At 43.7% G+C, this 19,292-nt stretch overlaps 1 protein-coding gene across 14 annotated transcripts in view; it reads left to right on the top strand.

Annotated features, from left to right (window-relative positions):
• The first annotated feature begins 5,561 nt into the window (after positions 1–5,561).
• The window catches only part of SYTL2 (synaptotagmin like 2), a 125,025-nt gene continuing 111,294 nt past the window's right edge, over positions 5,562–19,292 (top strand). For 3 of the 14 annotated variants that reach the window (XM_008020405.3, XM_008020399.3, XM_008020398.3), the window contains exon 1: positions 5,607–5,838. The gene's annotated coding sequence lies outside the window, so the exon portion shown is untranslated. Of the gene's footprint in view, positions 5,839–19,292 lie in introns of all 14 variants that reach the window. The other 11 variants (XM_073020057.1, XM_008020415.3, XM_073020052.1 and 8 more) reach the window with 7 other exon arrangements.

The following is a 19,292-nucleotide window of genomic DNA, read 5'->3' as shown; positions in this document are numbered from 1 at the left end:
CTGTCTCTTTGCTTTTGACTATTCTAGGTACTTCATATAAGTGGAGGTCTTCTATTTTTTGAAGTAATATTTGTTTTGTCATTAAACATTAAAATAACAAAATCTGTTCTAAAACACTTATAGAGGAAACCTAGAGGTTTTTTAAAAAGTAGAGCGTTGACAGTCACAGATGAAAGACATTGAAGTAATAAGTAATGATGACGACACATACATATCTGAGGGAGGTGATCACTACAAAAGTTGTTCTTTACTTTTTCTTTTGCTTTCCTTATTTTTTATGTATTGAGAAGGAGTCTCACTCTGTCACCCAGGCTGGAGGGCAGTGGTGTGATCTCGGCTCACTGCAACCTCTGCCTCCCAGGTTCAAGCGATTCTCCTGCCTCAGACTCTCAAGTAGCTGGGATTACAGGCGTGCACCACCACACCTGGCTATTTTTTTGTACTTTTGGTAGAGATGGGGTTTTACCATGTTTTCTAGGGTGGTCTTGAACTCCTGAGCTCAAGCAATCCACCAGCCTTGGCTTCCCAAAGTGCTGGGATTATAGGAATGAGTCACTGTGCCTGGCCAGTTTTTCTTTACTTTTTAAAGGAAGGCCATATGAAAATACATACACATGGTTACAAATTATAATATATGAGATTGTTGCTTATAAAGATGATAAATAATGATGCCATAGTCTTCACAAATATATGAAATACCTCTGGTATAGTAGATCCCTGGGTTCTAACCTTGACTTTGTCATTTGCCATTTGGCCTTGGTTTAAGGGCCTGATCCTCTCATGTGCCTCCTATCTTCATCTGTAAAATGCAGACAGTAATAGCTGCCCTTCCTACATCATAGGGTTGAGTGAAGATCAAACAAGATAATCAAAGCGAAAGGGCTTTGAAAAATACAAAGAGCTGTAGAAGTTCAAGGCATTATTAAAGACTGTGGAGAGATTGCTAACACAATTTGATTCAAGGCCAAAGTTTTGTACTTTTGAAAGTTAAAAGGATATTCAGCATTTACAAATTATTTAAAAAACCAAATTCTTGCTTTGGTGACCCAGTACCATGACTAAAGTGTGTTTTATATGCTGTACATTTGATACCTAACTGGTATAAGTCATCTAACCACATTACCATGCCAGATATAATTATATAGCATTTTAGCAATATCTACAATTTCTGGTGGTTAAGAAGTTATAAATTCACATAGCTTAAAGACAAAGTCATGTCTTTAAGAGAAAAGTTCTTTTACTTTTTCATTGTGGCAAAAGTGCCGCTCTTTGTAACATGCATACTATGAGAGACCTGCTTGTCAATGCAATTTATCAAGTATTTATTTAGTGCCTATTGTGTATAAGTCATTTTGGGTAGAGATGAGGTGGGGAGAAGGATGGAAGCGGTAAGAAGAAATACAAGAGAAAGAAGGGGTCCCTGAGGTGGGTGAGCTTTAAAACTAGTCAGGAGTGGCAGATCCTGTGACAAGTAACTATAGACAGGATGAAATCAATGTCAAGAAAATGCTTGAGGAATACACCATGGGAATTGGAGAGGTTGTAAGGATTAATTTATTCAGTCTAGGAGGGCGAATCTTGTGACATTTGTCCTAGGCCTTGATGCATAAGAAGGATTCCTTGGGTCAGAAATAGAGGGGAGGATATTTCAAGCTTGAAGGAACCACACCTAGCCTATGCTACCAATGAATATTTACTTACTAACTAGCTGATAAAACTAAACAATTTAGCAATTTGCCTGTGACTCTACAAAGTCACTGTTGGATCGTGTTCGTGTTAGGGGTTAAATTTCAGATTCTCATTTAAAAGCACCTGCCTTCCACCATTCCAAGAAGGCAGCTCAGAGAGTGGTCATACACAATTCTGCAAACAATATTCCGTTTTGTTCAGTTCCATAGAGCTACAAGAATCTCATCCTCGTTCAGACAAGGGTTCTCAACTTAAATAAGTCTACCTACAAAACTCTTCCAAGCCCATGCCCCACCTGCAGTTTTCTAAGCTCACTTCTACTCCTGTCCCAGTTAGTTTTCACAGATCCAGCACCAACTTTTACATGTAGGTTTAGTTTTTTCCAGGATTACACTTCTGCTTTCCAATATATTAGTTACAGTCACATACACTGAAGGAGGGGAACAATAAAAGCTTAAATTCAAATGTAACCAAGGTAGATCTTGAAGGAAGGCTATAAGTTAGGTCAGATGGAAGGGGTGACAGAAAACTGGAGTACAGAGAGGCAGGCAGAGGCATGGAGATTATTCTTTCCAAAAACTATAACAACTCTCTTCCAACCATTATCACACCATTAGGTAACATGAATTGAGATCTTACCTTGGGCCAGGCAATGTGCTATATGTGTTATGTGTTATCTCCTTGGCATGGGGCAGGTAATATGACTACTTCTATTTTATAGAAGAATAATCACTAACAGAAGTGACTTAGGCTGGGTGCAGTGGCTCACGCCCGTAATCCCAACACTTAGAGACGCTGAGGTGGGCAGATTGCTTCAGCTCAAGAGGTCAACATTGTGAAACCACATCTCTACCAAGAATACAATAATTAGCTGGGCGTGGTGGTATATGCTTGTAGTCCCAGCTACCTGGAAGGCTGAGGTGGGAGGACGGCTTGAGCTTGGGAGATTGAGGCTGCAGTGAGCTGTGTTTGTGCCACTGCCTGGGCAGCAAAGTGAGACCCTGCCAACAAAGGAAGGAAGGAGGGAAGGAGGGAAGGGAGGGAGGGAGGGAGGCAGGAAGGAGACTTGTCCAAAGTCACCCAGCGAAAGAAGGAAATTTAACTGACTTGTCCAAAGTCACCCAGCGAGTTCTGTGGTAGAGCCAGGAGATGCACCAAAGTCTGTGCATTTAACCTTACACCATGGTATCCCTACCATCTTGCCTTCCCTTTCTTTTTCTTTTCTTTTCTTTTTTTTTGAGACGGAGTCTCACTCTGTTGCCCAGCCTGGAGTGCAGTGGCCAGATCTCAGCTCACTGCAAGCTCCGCCTCCCGGGTTTACACCATTCTCCTGCCTCAGCCTCCCGAGTAGCTGGGACTACAGGCGCCTGCCACCTCGCCTGGCTAGTTTTTTGTATTTTTTAGTAGAGACGGGGTTTCACCGTGTTAGCCAAGGCGGTCTCGATATCCTGACCTCGTGATCCGCCGGTCTCGGCCTCCCAAAGTGCTGGGATTACAGGCTTGAGCCACCGCGCCCGGCCCTTGTCTTCCCTTTCAGTGTCAACCTGGAATTCTGTGAAGTTTAAGTGTCACTTATATGCAAACCATTTTGAAGGGTTCCTATGGGATAAGTGGAACAGGCCACTGCTGACTTGATATGATCATGTTAACCAAGGCTTATTCAGCACTCTATATGTGCAAGGCATTGTGCTAAACATGTGCATCTTCTTTTAATCTTCACAGTAGGCCTGAGAGAGCAGTGCAATTATTTTCTCTCTAACAAACGAGCAAACTGAAGCACAGGGAGGTTGAGTAATTGGTCTAAGGTCCTATTAGAAATGGACATTTCTAACAGCATTTGGACCTTGGCCAAGAGCTCTAAGGTTTAGTCTCTGAGTCATACAAGATTTAGATGAATTGGGAGCCATAACAAGACCCTGCCTTAAAATTTCTCCCCACTTGCCTGCCCCACAACCTGAAGTGAGTATCCTGTGACCCTCTCTAGCATTTAGGCATTGCTATTTGTTTCCAGGGGAGGAGTGATACTGGGAACAGCATCTATTTAGTTCCTTCAAAGCCCTATGCTAGGTGATGCAAGGCACCCAGAGGTGAGCAAGACCCAGAGTCTGCCCTCCAGAGCTAGAGAGGGGCAGGAAGGGTATAACCAAGACAGGTGCAATCAACATTAAAAGTGAAGTACCAAAAGCATCTGAGGTCACGCTACTCCCCTGCCTAAAATCATTTGCTAGCAGCCATCACCAACAGGACACAGCCTGCTTCCCTAGGCAAGGCAGGTACAGCCACTCCTCCAACATCTGCCCACCTACCTCCTTAGCTTCATCTCTGCCTCATTGTCCCAAATCCTGTGCAATAGCCATGACATATAACAGGCATCTCCATGGCTCCACCTGCCTCTCTGCACCCAGTGTTCTGTCACGCCTTCAATCTGACCTAATTTGTAGCCCTCCTTCAAGACCTACCTTGGTCACATTTGTTTTGTTTTTAAGTTTTTATTGTCCGCCTCCTTCAGCGTAGTGACTCTGCAACACTTTGTAAACCTATTATAACACTTACCCTAAAATGAAATTATTTACAAATTTGTCTCTTCAAAGGCAAGACCAGTGGCTTATTCCTCTTTTGCATGTGGAGTGCTCACCCAGCACAGGGACATACCAGGTTCTCAAAGGCTGAATGAAAGCCAGAATATACATCTCTGCACAGTGCCAGGACTCTTGGTCCAGGCTAGCAGCCTGCACTGGGCACTACATGAGGTCCTTGAGGGTATTTGTAAGTTTGGGAGAAGGAAGACCTTTGGAAGAACCGAAGGCAGACCTGGGCCACCCTCAGTTGAATGGACAACACTAGTCCAGGAGATGATAAGGAAAAAGGCTCTAAGGTTCACCTGCTGAGGTTTGCCTGGGCTGGCCCCATCATGGGTAACTTGTAAAATGGGCCGTGATACAATTTCTAAATTATTTTATTTATTTATTTATTTTTTGGGATGGAGTCTTGCTCTGTCACCCAGGCTGGAGTGCAGTGGTGCGATCTTGGCTCACTGCAGCCTCCGCCTTTTGGGTTCAAGCGAGTCTCCTGCCTCAGCTTCCTAAGTAGCTGGGACTGCGGGCGCTCACCACCACACCCGGCTAATTTTTCTTTTTTCTTTTTTTCTAATTAGAACAGAGTTTTGCTATGTTGGCCGGGCTGGTCCCGAACTCCTGACCTCAGGTTATCCACCTGCCTCGGCCTCCCAAAATGCTGGGATTACAGGACCACAATATTGTATTTACTGTATTGTATTGTCTGCCTCCCTGCCAGACAGCGTCTTCTAGGAGCTTACCAGTCCTCTGTGCATACCCTAGTAGGTAGCTCAGGCAGTACATGACACCCTCACCTTTCTGTAGGTATTATTGTATTTTAAAGCATCACTTCATTGAGTCCTCTCAACAACTCGTAAGCCTTTATTGTTTTTTCCCCCTTCTATTTCACACGTGAGGAAATTGACATCCCGAAGGTTAAAGCAACTTACCCAATGACCCGGCTCCATACCCTCCGCGCCCCTTTCCCTGCGCGGTGGCTGTCCCCTCTCTGAGTGCCGGGGCTCCTAGTGCTACACGCTCTCGGGCTCCAAGGCCCCCTAACGCGCCGTGATAAAAATAATAATAACAATAACGACAGTGCTGCTTTATTTGCACAGAAAACAAGTTGTTTCGGGGCAAGGTACACTTGAGAAGGAGGCTAGGAACGGGACAGAAGCAGCAGGCGGGGGCGGAGGGCGAAGAGAGCTTCGGAAGGGGAGAGGGCTGGCGCTGGCGGACGCTGGGTGCCGGCGAGGAGGCAGGGGAGGGCCGGGGCAGGGAGCAGGCGAAGCGCCATTGGCCCGAGCATCCGGGACCACCCCCGGCGCGCTGCTAGCCGCCCGCGGGGCGGGGGGACTCGCGCACGCCGCTCTGCGTTGACAGGGACGGGCTACACCCGGGCCGCGCCGCGCGCGTGCGAGCCGGGCAAAGCCGCCAGCGCCCGTCGGGAGAGTGAAGGCTTGCAGCGCCCAGCCCGGGGGAAGGTAACGCGCCGCGCCGGGGGTTGCGCAGTTTGCACCGCCAGGCAGAGGGCCGGTGGCCAGAAGACGAGAGAGACGGCGAGGCGCGCTCCCTGCCCGGCAGGGACTCCGAGGTGCGCACTCGGGTTCCAGTCACTACTTTGCCCACTCGCTGTGTTACCTCGGGCAACTTTGTTTCCCTCTCTTGGTCTCTGCTTCCTCCTCTGTTAAGTGAGGGAGGTGGTGTAGAATGATGTTCCTTAGTCTTCCCAGTTCTAAAATGGGAACTGCGTTTTGGCACCGGGAAAGCTCCTTTCCTCAGTTTCCCACCTACTCCAGAGCCACCTCCGCTGCCCAGGCGGCCAGGAAGCTGGGATGCCGGGGTAGGCGAGGGTTCTGCGGAGCTGTCGCGTTTTCTGGGGCTTTCAGGGACTGACCTGGGCTTGGGGCTGGGTGCTGGAGAGACCTGGCTGCAGAGTAACTGCCCCTCAGATTGCTCAGTTGCAGAAAGGTAGGAGCGTCAGGACCTGTTTACAGGTGGGGTGTTGGGAGGGGCCGGCCAGGGGATGATGATTTCTCCTTTGAAAATAGGACTCATTTTGAAATTCTCTTCCATACCCACACCTCGTCCCACGGCGAGCTATAAACTACACGAGTGGGCTTTATCATCCTTCAAAGTGGAAAAACGACTGTTTTTAGCTTCTAAGACACAGGGCTCTACCAGCATATAGGAAGTGGGTCTCTCTCTGCACCCACCCTGCCGCCTCTTCCTTTTCCTTCCTCCTCTCTTTATAAATCCCTTCTGACCTTGAGGGGCTCCATTTCCTGTCTTAATGAAAAGTTCTTCTTTTCAGTTAGTGCTGGTTTGTGACCAGCAGCCTCCAGGGCTTTGGGCTCAGGGTTGAGATAGAAGCCTAGATAAGAACAGGCTGTGAGTCACACTGTCAGCCCGCTGAGCCACACAGCCCTGCAGGGATGTGCAGATGAAGCCCGGTGGGGCTTCAGACAGACAGACCCTGGAAGGCGGGGTGGATGCAAACTGCCACCCAGCTTCCCGTCCCCCTGTTGGCAGCCATTCCCCGCCAGGATGGTGACCCCTGCTGTCTGCTGGATGGAGCAGCCAGATAGGGTAGGATGATTGAAAGGAGCTGAAGACTTGGCTGGATTTCTATAGAAGGTCTCCAGCATTTCCCTCCCCTCACTTTCCTCCACCCCTGCAGTTCTGCCTCTTCTCACCCTTAGTGTGGTATCCAGGTGAAGTCAGATTGCAGAACCCATCAAGAGCAGCTAGGAAGAAGAGAAGGTGTAGGGACGGCAGTAGGGCAATGTTGACTGTTGTTTACTGGGCACTTACCATGGCTCAGACACTTCTTTGTATGTGATATATCCTTAATTCTCACAAAGTTACATGAGGGGTGATATACTATACTCTATTTTATAGGTGAGAAACAGTCTCAGAAAGATTGCTTCCTTGAGTCACTTAGCTAGGAAGTAGCATAGCTGGGATTCAAATCCAATCTCTGATTCTAAAACCTGTGTATTTTACACTTACTTTGTGCTCCTTAGGTAAAAGCAAGCTGGAATAAGGACAGCAAAAATGTCTAACATTATTGAGTTCTCACCAGGTGTCAGGCACTATGCAAAACATCTTAGAGCTATTATGTCATGTATGGTGCAGGAGTTTCCGTTATTCTGGAGGTAATCCGTGACTGCCTTAGCCTCTCAGCAGCAGTCCTGTTCTAGAAGGCCTACCCTAATCCTGCCCAGCTGCTAGTGCGTGGGTGGGGCAGGGCCCTGTTTGCTTTATCCTAGAGGTGGTTTGGGGTCTAATGAAAGATTGATTGTCCACATCTGACCCGTTAGCCCTAACCGTTGGTTGGTGAATGATTCCACTGTCCCCTAAGAGGACTTTTTCAGGTTTTGCTCAATAAACACTTGTGGAATGAATGAATTAGCACCTTGTGCAGAGTGGTCTGCTGCCTTGTAGAAATGTGAGGCAGCCTAGGGGAAGCCCAGGTTCCACCATCTTCAAAACCCAGATGCTAGTCTAGGTGTTTCTCCTCTTTGGGGAGGTAGGGTGAACTGTGCCCTTGTAGGCTTCCAGAGCTCCCTGGTAATATGTTTGCTTGTCACCTGTTCTACAAAGAATTTTTAAACATACAGTAGATGAAGAAAAATGTGGCTTTTTTTTTTTTTTTTAAATTAAGAGGAGAACTTACTTGGTATTAATGAGGTTGTCTCTTTCTCAAAAGTTGGGGGGTATAAGATTATAATGTTTGTCTTAGGGCTTACCAAACTTTTCCATAGAAGATCCTGCAATGGAAGAGAAGACCAACGCGTGCTCATGCACTTATGCAATTTTTTCATTTGATTTCATAATGTATTGACTTTGATTTAAAAATGTAAAGTTTTTTCTTTAAAATATCTGAATAAAACTGGTGTCCTGGCAGATTGTTGTATATTCTTAGGGGCTTCAAGTACCCACATGGTGAAGTAGGACCAAGGTTCTAGAGGGCTTAGACTACTGTTTGAATTTTCCACTCTCTGGTTCACAGTAATAGAGCTTCTCTAGTCCCTGGGGAGACATCCACTTTTTCCCACTTTTCAGAATGAAGAATGTTTTTAAAATAAAAATATCCTTTATTGTTTTTCTGGTTACCAAAACTAAACATATTCATTGCAGGAGAAAAAATAAGATCCAGATTAACATTAATAATAATACCAGGCCAGGTGCAGTGGCTAATGTCTGTAATCCCAGCACTTTGGGAGGCTGAGGGAAGTGGTTCACGAGGTCAGCAGTTCGAGACCAGCCTGGCCAATATGGTGAAACCCAATCTCTACTAAAAATACAAAACTTAGCTGGGCGTGGTGGCGTGTGCCTGTGGTCCCAGCTCAGTGAGATACTCAGGAGGCTGAGGCAGGAGAATCTCATGAACTCGGGAGGCGGAGGTTGTGGTGAACTGAGATCATGCGACTGCACTACAGCCTGGGTGACAGAGCAAGACTCTATCTCTAATAATTATAATAATGATATCAATAAATCTATATTCAGAAATAATTAAAGCGAAACTTGGGATATATCCTTCCAAATCTTTTTCTTTGCATCTATATTAATAAATTTTAAAAACACACAAGTAAATACAACCCTTTTGACTCAATTATTGTCAGAGCTAAGAGCTGTCTCAGATTGTTTTTGAAAGAATGTAGAGAATAAATTATTAAAATTAAAAGCATCATGAAGGTTAATTTTGTTTGTGAGCCCCGAAGTTCACCCCTCATAATTTCCCTGTATTTATCTTCTGGGAGAGATGAGTGCTGGGCCGTGGGGCTGCTGTTGAAAATGCAGGGTCGAACTGTACTCCTTGCTGAACATCTCAAATATAACAGAAGGTAGCTCTTTAGTGTTGCTGATGTGCCAAATTTGAGCAGAAAATTCACAAACTAGTTTGCAGAAAATTCAAAAGGGACCTAGAGAAAGTCATTGCCCCAGCATTACATTTTGTTACCTGTGTGACCTTGGGCAAGACAGATGGCTTCTCTGAGCTGGTTTCCTCTTCTGTAAATTGATGATAATGAACAAATTCTATCCTCACTTACCAGAGTCACTCTAAGGATCAAGTGTCAGATGCTATTGTTTGTTACTTGGATTGCATGCATGTGTGTATGCTATTAATTTTTTTTTAATTTTTTAATTTTTTATTATACTTTAAGTTCTAGGGTACATGTGCACAATATGCAGGTTTGTTACATATGTATACATGTGCCATGTTGGTGTGTTGCCCCCATTAACTCGTCATTTACATTAGGTATATCTCCTAATGCTATTCCTCCCCCTTCCCCCATCCCCACAATAGGCCCCAGTGTGTGATGTTCCCCTTCCTGTGTCCAAGTGATCTCATTGTCCAATTCCCACCTATGAGTGAGAACATGCGGTATTTGGTTTTCTCATCTTGCAATAGTTTGCTGAGAATGATGGTTTCCAGCTGCATCCATGTCCCTACAAAGGACACAAACTCATCCTTTTTTATGGCTGCATAGTATTCCATGGTGTATATGTGCCACATTTTCTTAATCCAGTCTGTCACTGATGGACACTTGGGTCTTTGCTATTGTGAATAGTGCTGCCATAAACATATGTGTGCATGTGTCTTTATAGCAGTATGATTTATAAACCTTTGGGTATATACCCAGTAATGGGGTGGCTGGGTCAAATGGTATTTCCAGTTCTAGATCCTTGAGGAATTGCCACACTGTTTTCCACAATGGTTGAACCAGTTTACAGTCCCACCAACAGTGTAAAAGTGTTCCTATTTCTCCACATCCTCTCCAGCACCTGTTGTTTCCTGAGTTTTTAATGATTGCCATTCTAACTGATGTGAGATAGTATCTCATTGTGGTTTTGATTTGCATTTCTCTGATGGCCAGTGATGATGAGCATTTTTTCATGTGTCTGTTGGCTGTATGAATGTCTTCTTTTGAGAAGTGTCTGTTCATATCCTTTGCCCACTTTTTGATGGGGTTGTTTGTTTTTTTCTTGTAAATTTGTTTGAGTTCTTTATAGGTTCTGGATATTAGCCCTTTGTCAGATGAGTAGATTGCAAAAATGTTCTCCCATTCTGTAGGTTGCCTGTTCACTCTGATGGTAGTTTCTTTTGCTGTGCAGAAGCTCTTTAGTTTAATTAGATCCCATTTGTCAATTTTGACTTTTGTTGCTGTTGCTTTTGGTGTTTTAGACATGAAATCCTTGCCCATGCCTATGTCCTGAATGGTATTACCTAGGTTTTCTTCTAGGATTTTTATGGTTTTAGGTCTAGCATTTAAGTCTCTAGTTCATCTTGAGTTAATTTTCCTATAGGGAGTAAGGAAAGGATGCAGGTTCAGCTTTCTACTTATGGCTAGCCAATTTTCCCAGCACCATTTATTAAATAGGGAATCCTTTCCCCATTTCTTGTTTCTCTCAGGTTTGTCAAAGATCAGATGGCTGTAGATGTGTGGTATTATTTCTGAGGCCTCTGTTCTGTTCCATTGGTCTATATTTCTGTTTTGGTACCAGTACCATGCTGTTTTGGTTACTGTAGCCTTGTAGTATAGTTTGAAGTCAGGTAGTGTGATGCCTCCAGCTTTGTTCTTTTGGCTTAGGATTGTCTTGGCAATGTGGGGTCTTTTTTGGTTCCATATGAACTTTAAAGCAGTTTTTTCCAATTCTGTGAAGAAAGCCATTGATAGCTTAATGGGGATGGCATTGAATCTATAAATTACCTTGGGCAGTATGGCCATTTTCACAATATTGATTCTTCCTATCCATGAGCATGGTATGTTCTTCCATTTGTTTGTGTCCTCTTTTATTTCACTGAGCAGTGGTTTGTAGTTCTCCTTGAAGAGGTCCTTTACATCCCTTGTAAGCTGGATTCCTAGGTATTTTATTCTCTTTGAAGCTATTGTGAATGGGATTTCATTCATGATTTGGCTCTCTGTTTGTCTGTTACTGGTGTATAAGAATGCTTGTGATTTTTGCACATTGATTTTGTATCCTGAGACTTTGCTGAAGTTGCTTATCAGCTTAAGGAGATTTTGGGCTGAGACAATGGGGTTTTCTAAATATACAATCATGTCATCTGCAAAGAGGGACAATTTGACTTCTTGTTTTCTTAACTGAATACCCTTTATTTCTTCCTCTTGCCTGATTGCCCTGGCCAGAACTTCCAACACTATGTTGAATAGGAGTGGTGAGAGAGGGCATTCCTGTCTTGTGCCAGTTTTCAAAGGGAATGCTTCCAGTTTTTGCCCATTCAGTATGATATTGGCTGTGAGTTTGTCATAAATAGCTCTTATTATTTTGAGATACATGCCATCAATACCGAATTTATTGAGAATTTTTAGCATGAAGGGCTGTTGAATTTTGTCAAAGGCCTTTTGTGCATCTATTGAGATAATCATGTGGTTTTTGTCTTTGGTTCTGTTTAAATGCTGGATTACGTTTATTGGTTTGCATATGTTGAACCAGCTTTGCATCCCAGGGATGAAGCCCACTTGATCATGGTGGATAAGCTTTTTGATGTGCTGCTGGATTCGGTTTGCCAGTATTTTATTGAGGATTTTTGCATCGATGTTCATCAGGGATATTGGTCTAAAATTCTCCTTTTTTGTTGTGTCTCTGCGAGGCTTTGGTATCAGGGTGATGTTGGCCTCATAAAATGAGTTAGGGAGGATTCCCTCTTTTTCTGTTGACTGGAATAGTTTCAGAAGGGATGGTACCAGCTCCTCCTTGTACGTCTGGTAGAATTCGGCTGTGAATCCATGTGGTCCTGAACTTTTTTTGGTTGATAGGCTATTAATTATTGCCTCAATTTCAGAACCTGCTATTGGTCTATTCAGGGATTCAACTTCTTCCTGGTTTAGTCTTGGAAGAGTGTAAGTGTCCATGAAATTATCCATTTCTTCTAGATTTTCTAGTTTATTTGCGTAGAGGTGTTTATAGTATTCTCTGATGGTAGTTTGCATTTCTGTGGGGTCGGTGGTGATATCCCCTTTATCATTTTTTATTGTGTCTATTTGATTCTTCTCTCTTTTCTTCTTTATTAGTCTTGTTAGCGGTCTATCAATTTTGTTGATCTTTTCAAAAAAACCAGCTCCTGGATTCATTGATTTTTTGGAGAGTTTTTTGTGTCTCTATCTCCTCAGTTGTGCTCTGATCTTAGTTATTTCTTGCCTTCTGCTAGCTTTTGAATGTGTTTGCTCTTGCTTCTTTAGTTTTTTTAATTGTGATGTTAGGGTGTCAATTTTAGATCTTTCCTACTTTCTCTTGTGGGCATTTAGTGCTATAAATTTCCCTCTATACACTGCTTTAAATGTGTCCCAGAGATTCTGGTATGTTGTATCTTTGTTCTAATTGGTTTCAAAGACCATCTTTATTTCTGCCTTCATTTAGTTATGTATTCAGTAGTCATTCAGGAGCAGGTTGTTTAGTTTCCATGTAGTTGAGCGGTTTTGATTGAGTTTCTCAGTCCTGAGTTCTAGTTTGATTGCACTGTGGTCTGAGAGACAGTTTGTTATAATTTCTGTTCTTGGACATTTGCTGAGGGGTGCTTTACTTCCAATTATGTGGTCAATTTTGGAATAAGTGCAGTGTGGTGCTGAGAAGAATGTATATTCTGTTGATTTGGGGTGGAAAGTTCTGTATATATCTATTAGGTCTGCTTGGTGCTGAGTTGAGTTCAATTCCTGGATATCCTTGTTAACTTTCTGTCTCGTTGATCTGTCTAATGTTGACAGTGGGGTGTTGAAGTGTCCCATTATTATTGTGTGGGAGTCTAAGTCTCTTTGTAAGTCTCTAAGGACTTGCTTTATGAATCTGGATGCTCCTGTATTGGGTGCATATACATTTAGGATAGTTAGCTCTTCCTGATGTATTGATGCCTTTACCATTATGTAATTGCCTTCTTTGTGTCTTTTGATCTTTGATGGTTTAAAGTCTGTTTTATCAGAGACTAGGATTGCAACCCCGCTTTTTTTTTGTTTTCCATTTGCTTGGTAGATCTTCCTCCATCCCTTTATTTTGAGCCTGTGTGTGTCTCTGCGTGTGAGATGGGTCTCCTGAATACAGCAAACTGATGGGTCTTGACTCTTTCTCCAATTTGCCAGTCTGTATGTTTTAATTGGAGCATTTAGTCCATTTTCATTTAAGGTTAATATTGTTATGTGTGAACTTGATCCTGTCATTATGATATTAGCTGGTTATTTTGCTGGTTAGTTAATGCAGTTTCTTCCTAGCATCGATGGACTTTACATTTTGGCATGTTTTTGCAATGGCTGGTACCTGTTGTTCCTTTCCACTTTTAGTGCTTCCTTCAGGATCTCTTGTAGGGCAGGCCTGGTGGTGACAAAATCTCTAAGCATTTGCTTGTATGTAAAGGATTTTATTTCTCCTTCACTTATGAAACTTAGTTTGGCTGGATATGAAATTCTGGGTTTAAAATTCTTCTTCTTTTTTTTTTTTTTTTTTTTTTTTGAGACGGAGTCTCGCTCTGTTGCCCAGGATGGAGTGCAGTGGCCGGATCTCAGCTCACTGCAAGCTCCGCCTCCTGGGTTCACGCCATTCTCCTGCCTCAGCCTCCCGAGTAGCTGGGACTACAGGTGCCCGCCACCTCGCCCGGCTAGTTTTTTGTATTTTTTAGTAGAGATGGGGTTTCATCGTGTTAGCCAGGATGGTCTCGATCTCCTGACCTCGTGATCCACCCGTCTCGGCCTCCCAAAGTGCTGGGATTACAGGCTTGAGCCACCGCACACGGCCTAAAATTCTTCTCTTTAAGAATGTTGAATTTTGGCCCCCAGTCTCTCTGGCTTATAGAGTTTCTGCCGAGAGATCTGCTGTTAGTCTGATGGGCTTCCTTTTGTGGGTAACCTGACCTTTCTCTCTGGCTGCCCTTAACATTTTTTTCTTCATTTCAACCTTGGTGAATCTGACGATTATGTGTCTTGGTGTTGCTTTTCTCGAGGAGTGTCTTTGTGGCGTTCTCTGTATTTCCTGAATTTGGATGTTGGCCTGCCTTACTAGGTTGGGGAAGCTCTCCTGGATGATATACTGTAGAGTGTTTTCCAACTTGGTTCCATTTTCCCCGTCACTTTCAGGCACACCAATCAGACGTAGATTTGGTCTTTTCACATAATCCCATATTTCTTGGAGGCTTTATTCATTTCTTTTTACTCTTTTTTCTCTACACTTCTTTTCTAGCTTCATTTCATTCATTTGATCTTCAATCACTGATACTCTTTCTTCCAGTTGATCGAGTCGGTTACTGAAGCTTGTGCATTTGTCACGTAGTTCTCGTGTCATGGTTTTCATCTCTATCGGTTCTTTTAAGGTCTTCTCTGCATTGATTATTCTAGTTATCCATTCATCCATTCTTTGTTCAAGGTTTTTAGTTTCTTTGCGCTGGTTATGTAGTTCCTCCTTTAGCTCTGAGAAGTTTGATTGACTGAATCCTTCTTCTCTCAGCTTGTCAAAGTCATTCTCCATCCAGCTTTGTTCCGTTGCTGCGATGAGCTCCATTCCTTCGGAGGGGGAGATGTGCTCTGATTTTGAATTTCTAGCTTTTCTGCACTGCTTTTTCCCCATCTTTGTGGTTTTATCTGCCTTTGATCTTTGATGATTGTGACGTACCGATGGGGTTTTGGTATGGGTGTCCTTTCTGTTTGTTAGTTTTTCTTCTAACAGTCAGGACCCTCATCTGCAGGTCTGTTGGAGTTTGCTTGAGGTCCACTCCAGACCCTGTTTGCCTGGGTGTCAGCAGCAGAGGCTGCAGAAGATAGAATATTGCTGAACAGCGAGTGTTGCTATCTGATTCTTGCTCTGGAAGCTTCGTCTCAGGGGTGTACCCAGCCGTATGAGGTGTGAGGTGTCGGTCTGCACCTAGTGGGGGATGTCTCCCAGTTAGGCTACTCAGGAGTCAGGGACCCACTTGAGCTGAGCAGGCAGTCTGTCCGTTCTCAGATCTCAACCTCTGTGCTGGGAGAACCACTGCTCTCTTCAAAGCTGTCAGACAGGGACATTTATATCTGCAGAGGCTTCTGCTGTTTTTTGTATAGCTATGCCTGTCCCCAGAGGTGGAGTCTGCAGAGGTAGGGTGGCTTCCTTGAGCTGTGGTGGACTCCACCCAATTCGAGATTCCCGGAGGCTTTGTTTACCTACTTAAGCCTCAGCAATGGCGGGCGCCTCTCCCCCAGCATCACTGTCGTCTTGCAGTTAGATCTCTGACTGCTGTGCTAGCAATGAGGGAGGCTCCGTGGGCGTTGGACCCTCCGGGCCAGGTGTGGGATATAATCTCCTGGTGTGCCGTTTGCTAAGACCCTTGGTAAAGCGCAGTATTAGGGTGGAGTTACCCGGTTTTCCAGGTGTTGTGTGTCTCAATTTCCCTTGGCTAGGAAAAGGAATTCCCTTCCCCCTTGTGCTTCCCAGGTGAGGCAGTGCCTCACTCTGCTTCAGTTCTCGCTTGTTGGGCTGTACCCGTGGACCAGCATGGACTATCCGACATGCCCCAGTGAGATGAACCCAGTACCTCAGTTGGAAATGCAGAAATCACCCATCTTCTGTTTTGCTAACGCTGGGAGCTGGAGGCTGGAGCTGTTCCTATTCGGCCATCTTGGGTGCCCCCCTGCTCTTAATATTTTTAAAATGTTTAAACATAGAGGCAAGAAAAACATCAGTCTTTATAAAATTCTGGAATCCAACTCTTGGTATTAGCAGGACTTAATCATGATATAAATGCTCTATTAGGACTCAAGTTTTCTTCAAAGAATGTGGTTTCCTTGGTGGCTAGTATCTCATTGATCTTCATCACAATCCTGAACAGAAGAGGACAGAAGATAGTCCCATTTTATAGAATGAAAGTAGGCTTCCCACTTGAGGGAGTTGTTGTTCAGTTACACAGGGAGTCTTAGAGCTCCTGGGAGCTGTCTTGAGTTGCCCTAAGCAAGGCAGAGGCTTGCTAGGAGGAAGCAATGAAAGTAACTGGAAAGGCAGTGTACCCATGGGGGCATGTGAGTGCCAGTAGCCATTGCCTCAAGGACTGCTCTTAGGCATGTGATGTGCTCCTGGCTGCTCTAAGGAGACAATGGGCCCTGCATTGGGAGGCAGGTGGCTTGGTTTCAACTTCTGCATCTGTCAAAGACAATCTGCAATCTGAGTTTAGTCACACTTTCTCCCTGAGCCTTGGTTTCTTTATAAAGTTAGAGAGTTGGACCAGATAAGGTTCCTTCCAGTCTTAAAAATCTGATTCTGGGTTATTTTCTATTCATGGTTACAAGTTGAAGTCTGGTAGAGAATTTCCACATCCAGATGAATCAGATATCAGAAAATGTTTCCACTTTCTGTTGCTTCAAGCTTTTGATGCCTCCTCCTGATTTTCTGAGAGTCTCCTCTATTGACTGCCCTCATGCGGGACACATGATCCACAGATCATTGAGAGGAGAGTGGTTTCTGCTCATTTACTTGTTGTTATTAATCTGTAACCTCTTGAGATTGTTAGGAGAACTGCTTTGAGAGAATTGGGGGAAGGTAGGTTGGCAGAAATACAGTGTAATGAAAACAGGTTTTAAAAAATGGTAATAAAGCCATGTGTTTCACTAAATATTTGCCTCTTAAGTCACTAAATACAGTATTTTTCCCTAGTGCCCATTTGGGCACTTGGACCTCTGCTAGAACTTTTGCAGAATGTGGGAGAAGCACATGACCTCACTCTTTTTTTTTTTTTTTTTTTTTTTTTTTTTTTTTTTTTTGAGACGGAGTCTCGCTCTGAGGCCCAGGCTGGAGTGCAGTGGCCAGATCTCAGCTCACTGCAAGCTCCGCCAACCGGGTTCACGCCATTCTCCTGCCTCAGCCTCCCGAGTAGCTGGGACTACAGGCGCCCGCCACCTCGCCCGGCTAGTTTTTTGTATTTTTTAGTAGAGACGGGGTTTCACCGTGTCAGCCAGGATGGTCTCGATCTCCTGACCTCGTGATCCACCCGTCTCGGCCTCCTCACTCTTAAGTGGCTCAGACCTGGAGAGGGGGAGAAAGAGAAGGAAAAAGGGAGCAAAGAGACGTGCAGCTGTGGTTGGAATAGGATGGAGATGAGAAGAACAATTTGGGAAAAGATTGAGCTCCTGAGGACTCAGACTTTGTGGTTTATTTCTGTATCCACATAGCCTGGCACTGTTCCTGGCACTCAATGAGAACTTAGTATAAGTATTTTAAATTAATTAGTAAATGAACAAATAAAAGAATGAATGAATCACTCTGCTGAAATGTGGTGCAATGTCCTCAGATGACTGCAGTGACTTCTTCACATATGTGAACTACCTACAAACTACAAAAACACTTTCCTATGTGTCATCCCTTGTATTGATGATTGAGATAAAAGAAGTCAGAATAAGAGCATTTCCTAATGTTATACTTTCCAAACACTTTGTAACTACTAGTATAGATTTGACTTATTATTCCTAGATAAGTTGTCCTATTTCTATAAATGCATCAGGAAATATTTGGGGGTAGGTGGATATAAGACCTAGCAAACAATTCCACATATTTGCCTTCTGAGTTAGAGAGGGGAAGAAAGTCATCACTTGATTTCTGAGTGAATATAAGTTTCTTTTTTTCCTTTGCAGAAGCATTGTTTCACTGTAAGTCTTGACAGAATGGATGCCAGCGCCACTAGCTTCTGATTAGACAGATGTATTTTGTGCTGCCATGCCTCCCAGCCACAGGCGCCTGGGCTCTCCTGCCTCTGGCTGAGTCACTTGATTAAAACACAGGGCTGTGAGGCTGAGGGCATGGGCTGGATCCCAGGCCAAGCTAAGTTGCTCAGTCAAATCTATTCCCTGACAATTCCCATTCCCTCTGCCAGTGATCTGTGTTGGCAGCAAGGCTGAGCTGTAGTGTGTTAGATTTCTTAGGGCAGATTCTTTACCACTGTTGGTTTTAGACTAGTCATTTGAGTTTTATAAAAGGTTTGGGTTTTCAGTTTTGTTTTTTTTTTTGTAGAGATGGAATCTCACTGTGTTGCTCAGGCTGGTCTTGAACTCCTGGGCTCAAGCAGTCTTCCCACCGTGGCTGCCCAAAACACTGGGGTTACAGGCATGAGCCACCACACCCGGCCCCTTTTCTTTTAGTTATAGTCTAGGGTTGTTTCAGTTCTGCTGTTTTGGAACATGTTCAGGGTTTTCATCCTGAGATCTTTGCTATCCCCAAGACTGCAACTATTGTCATAGCATATAATTCCCTCCATGTGTCCATAAGATTTGTTTTACAAGATCAGATTTGTTTTACAAGATTGTTTAGAGGGTTAAATATGGTTCTGTATTTAGTGAAAACCAGCAAAAACAGATTGAGATGCTGTTGCTGAGTGATTGACCAAAGACTTACCAGCCAAGGACTGACCACCTCATTCCTATCTGGTGCTACTATTGATTTAACTACAATTTCTACATGACATCTTCAAGGTAAGTTATGAATAGTTGGAGCCACAGGCATTCAATCTGCAAATACGATAGATCTACTGCTATTATGACACCTAGAGATAGTAGGTGGTTAGGTAGATTCATTTTCTTCAGTTATTTTAAAGGTATTTTACCTGATCTGGTATTTTTGGTTGCTAATGTAACACACTATATCATGTCTAATTGCTTCAGACTGTTTTTTTCCAACCCTGTGAGGCAAGGGAATGATGAGGATGTGTGACATTTACTGAGCACTTACTGTGTACCAGGCAGTATTCCAAGCACTGTACCTACATCAATTTATTTAATCCTCACAATAATCTATTATTGATACTATTTTTGGTACTACGATTGTTTCTATTTTATGATGAGGAAATTGAGGCCCATATAAATTAAATAACTTGCCCAAGGTGACATAGCCAATAAGAAGAACAACAGAGATTTGAATCCAGGCAGTCTGATTCCAGAGCCCATGCCTTGGATCATTGGAAGATAATCTGATACAATTGTATGCTGTACCCTACTTGTATTCTACTCTTCTGTTCATGAAATCACGGAGCTGTAAAGTGAGTTCTAGATGCAGAATGAGGGTACATAGCTTGGGATAGTGTTTCGA

The sequence above is a fragment of the Chlorocebus sabaeus genome, chromosome 1, assembly GCF_047675955.1.
Source record: "Chlorocebus sabaeus isolate Y175 chromosome 1, mChlSab1.0.hap1, whole genome shotgun sequence".
NCBI classification, from domain to species: domain Eukaryota; kingdom Metazoa; phylum Chordata; class Mammalia; order Primates; family Cercopithecidae; genus Chlorocebus; species Chlorocebus sabaeus.
The sequence above is the reverse complement of the archived record's forward strand: the minus strand, read 5'-3'. Positions and strand labels throughout refer to the sequence as shown.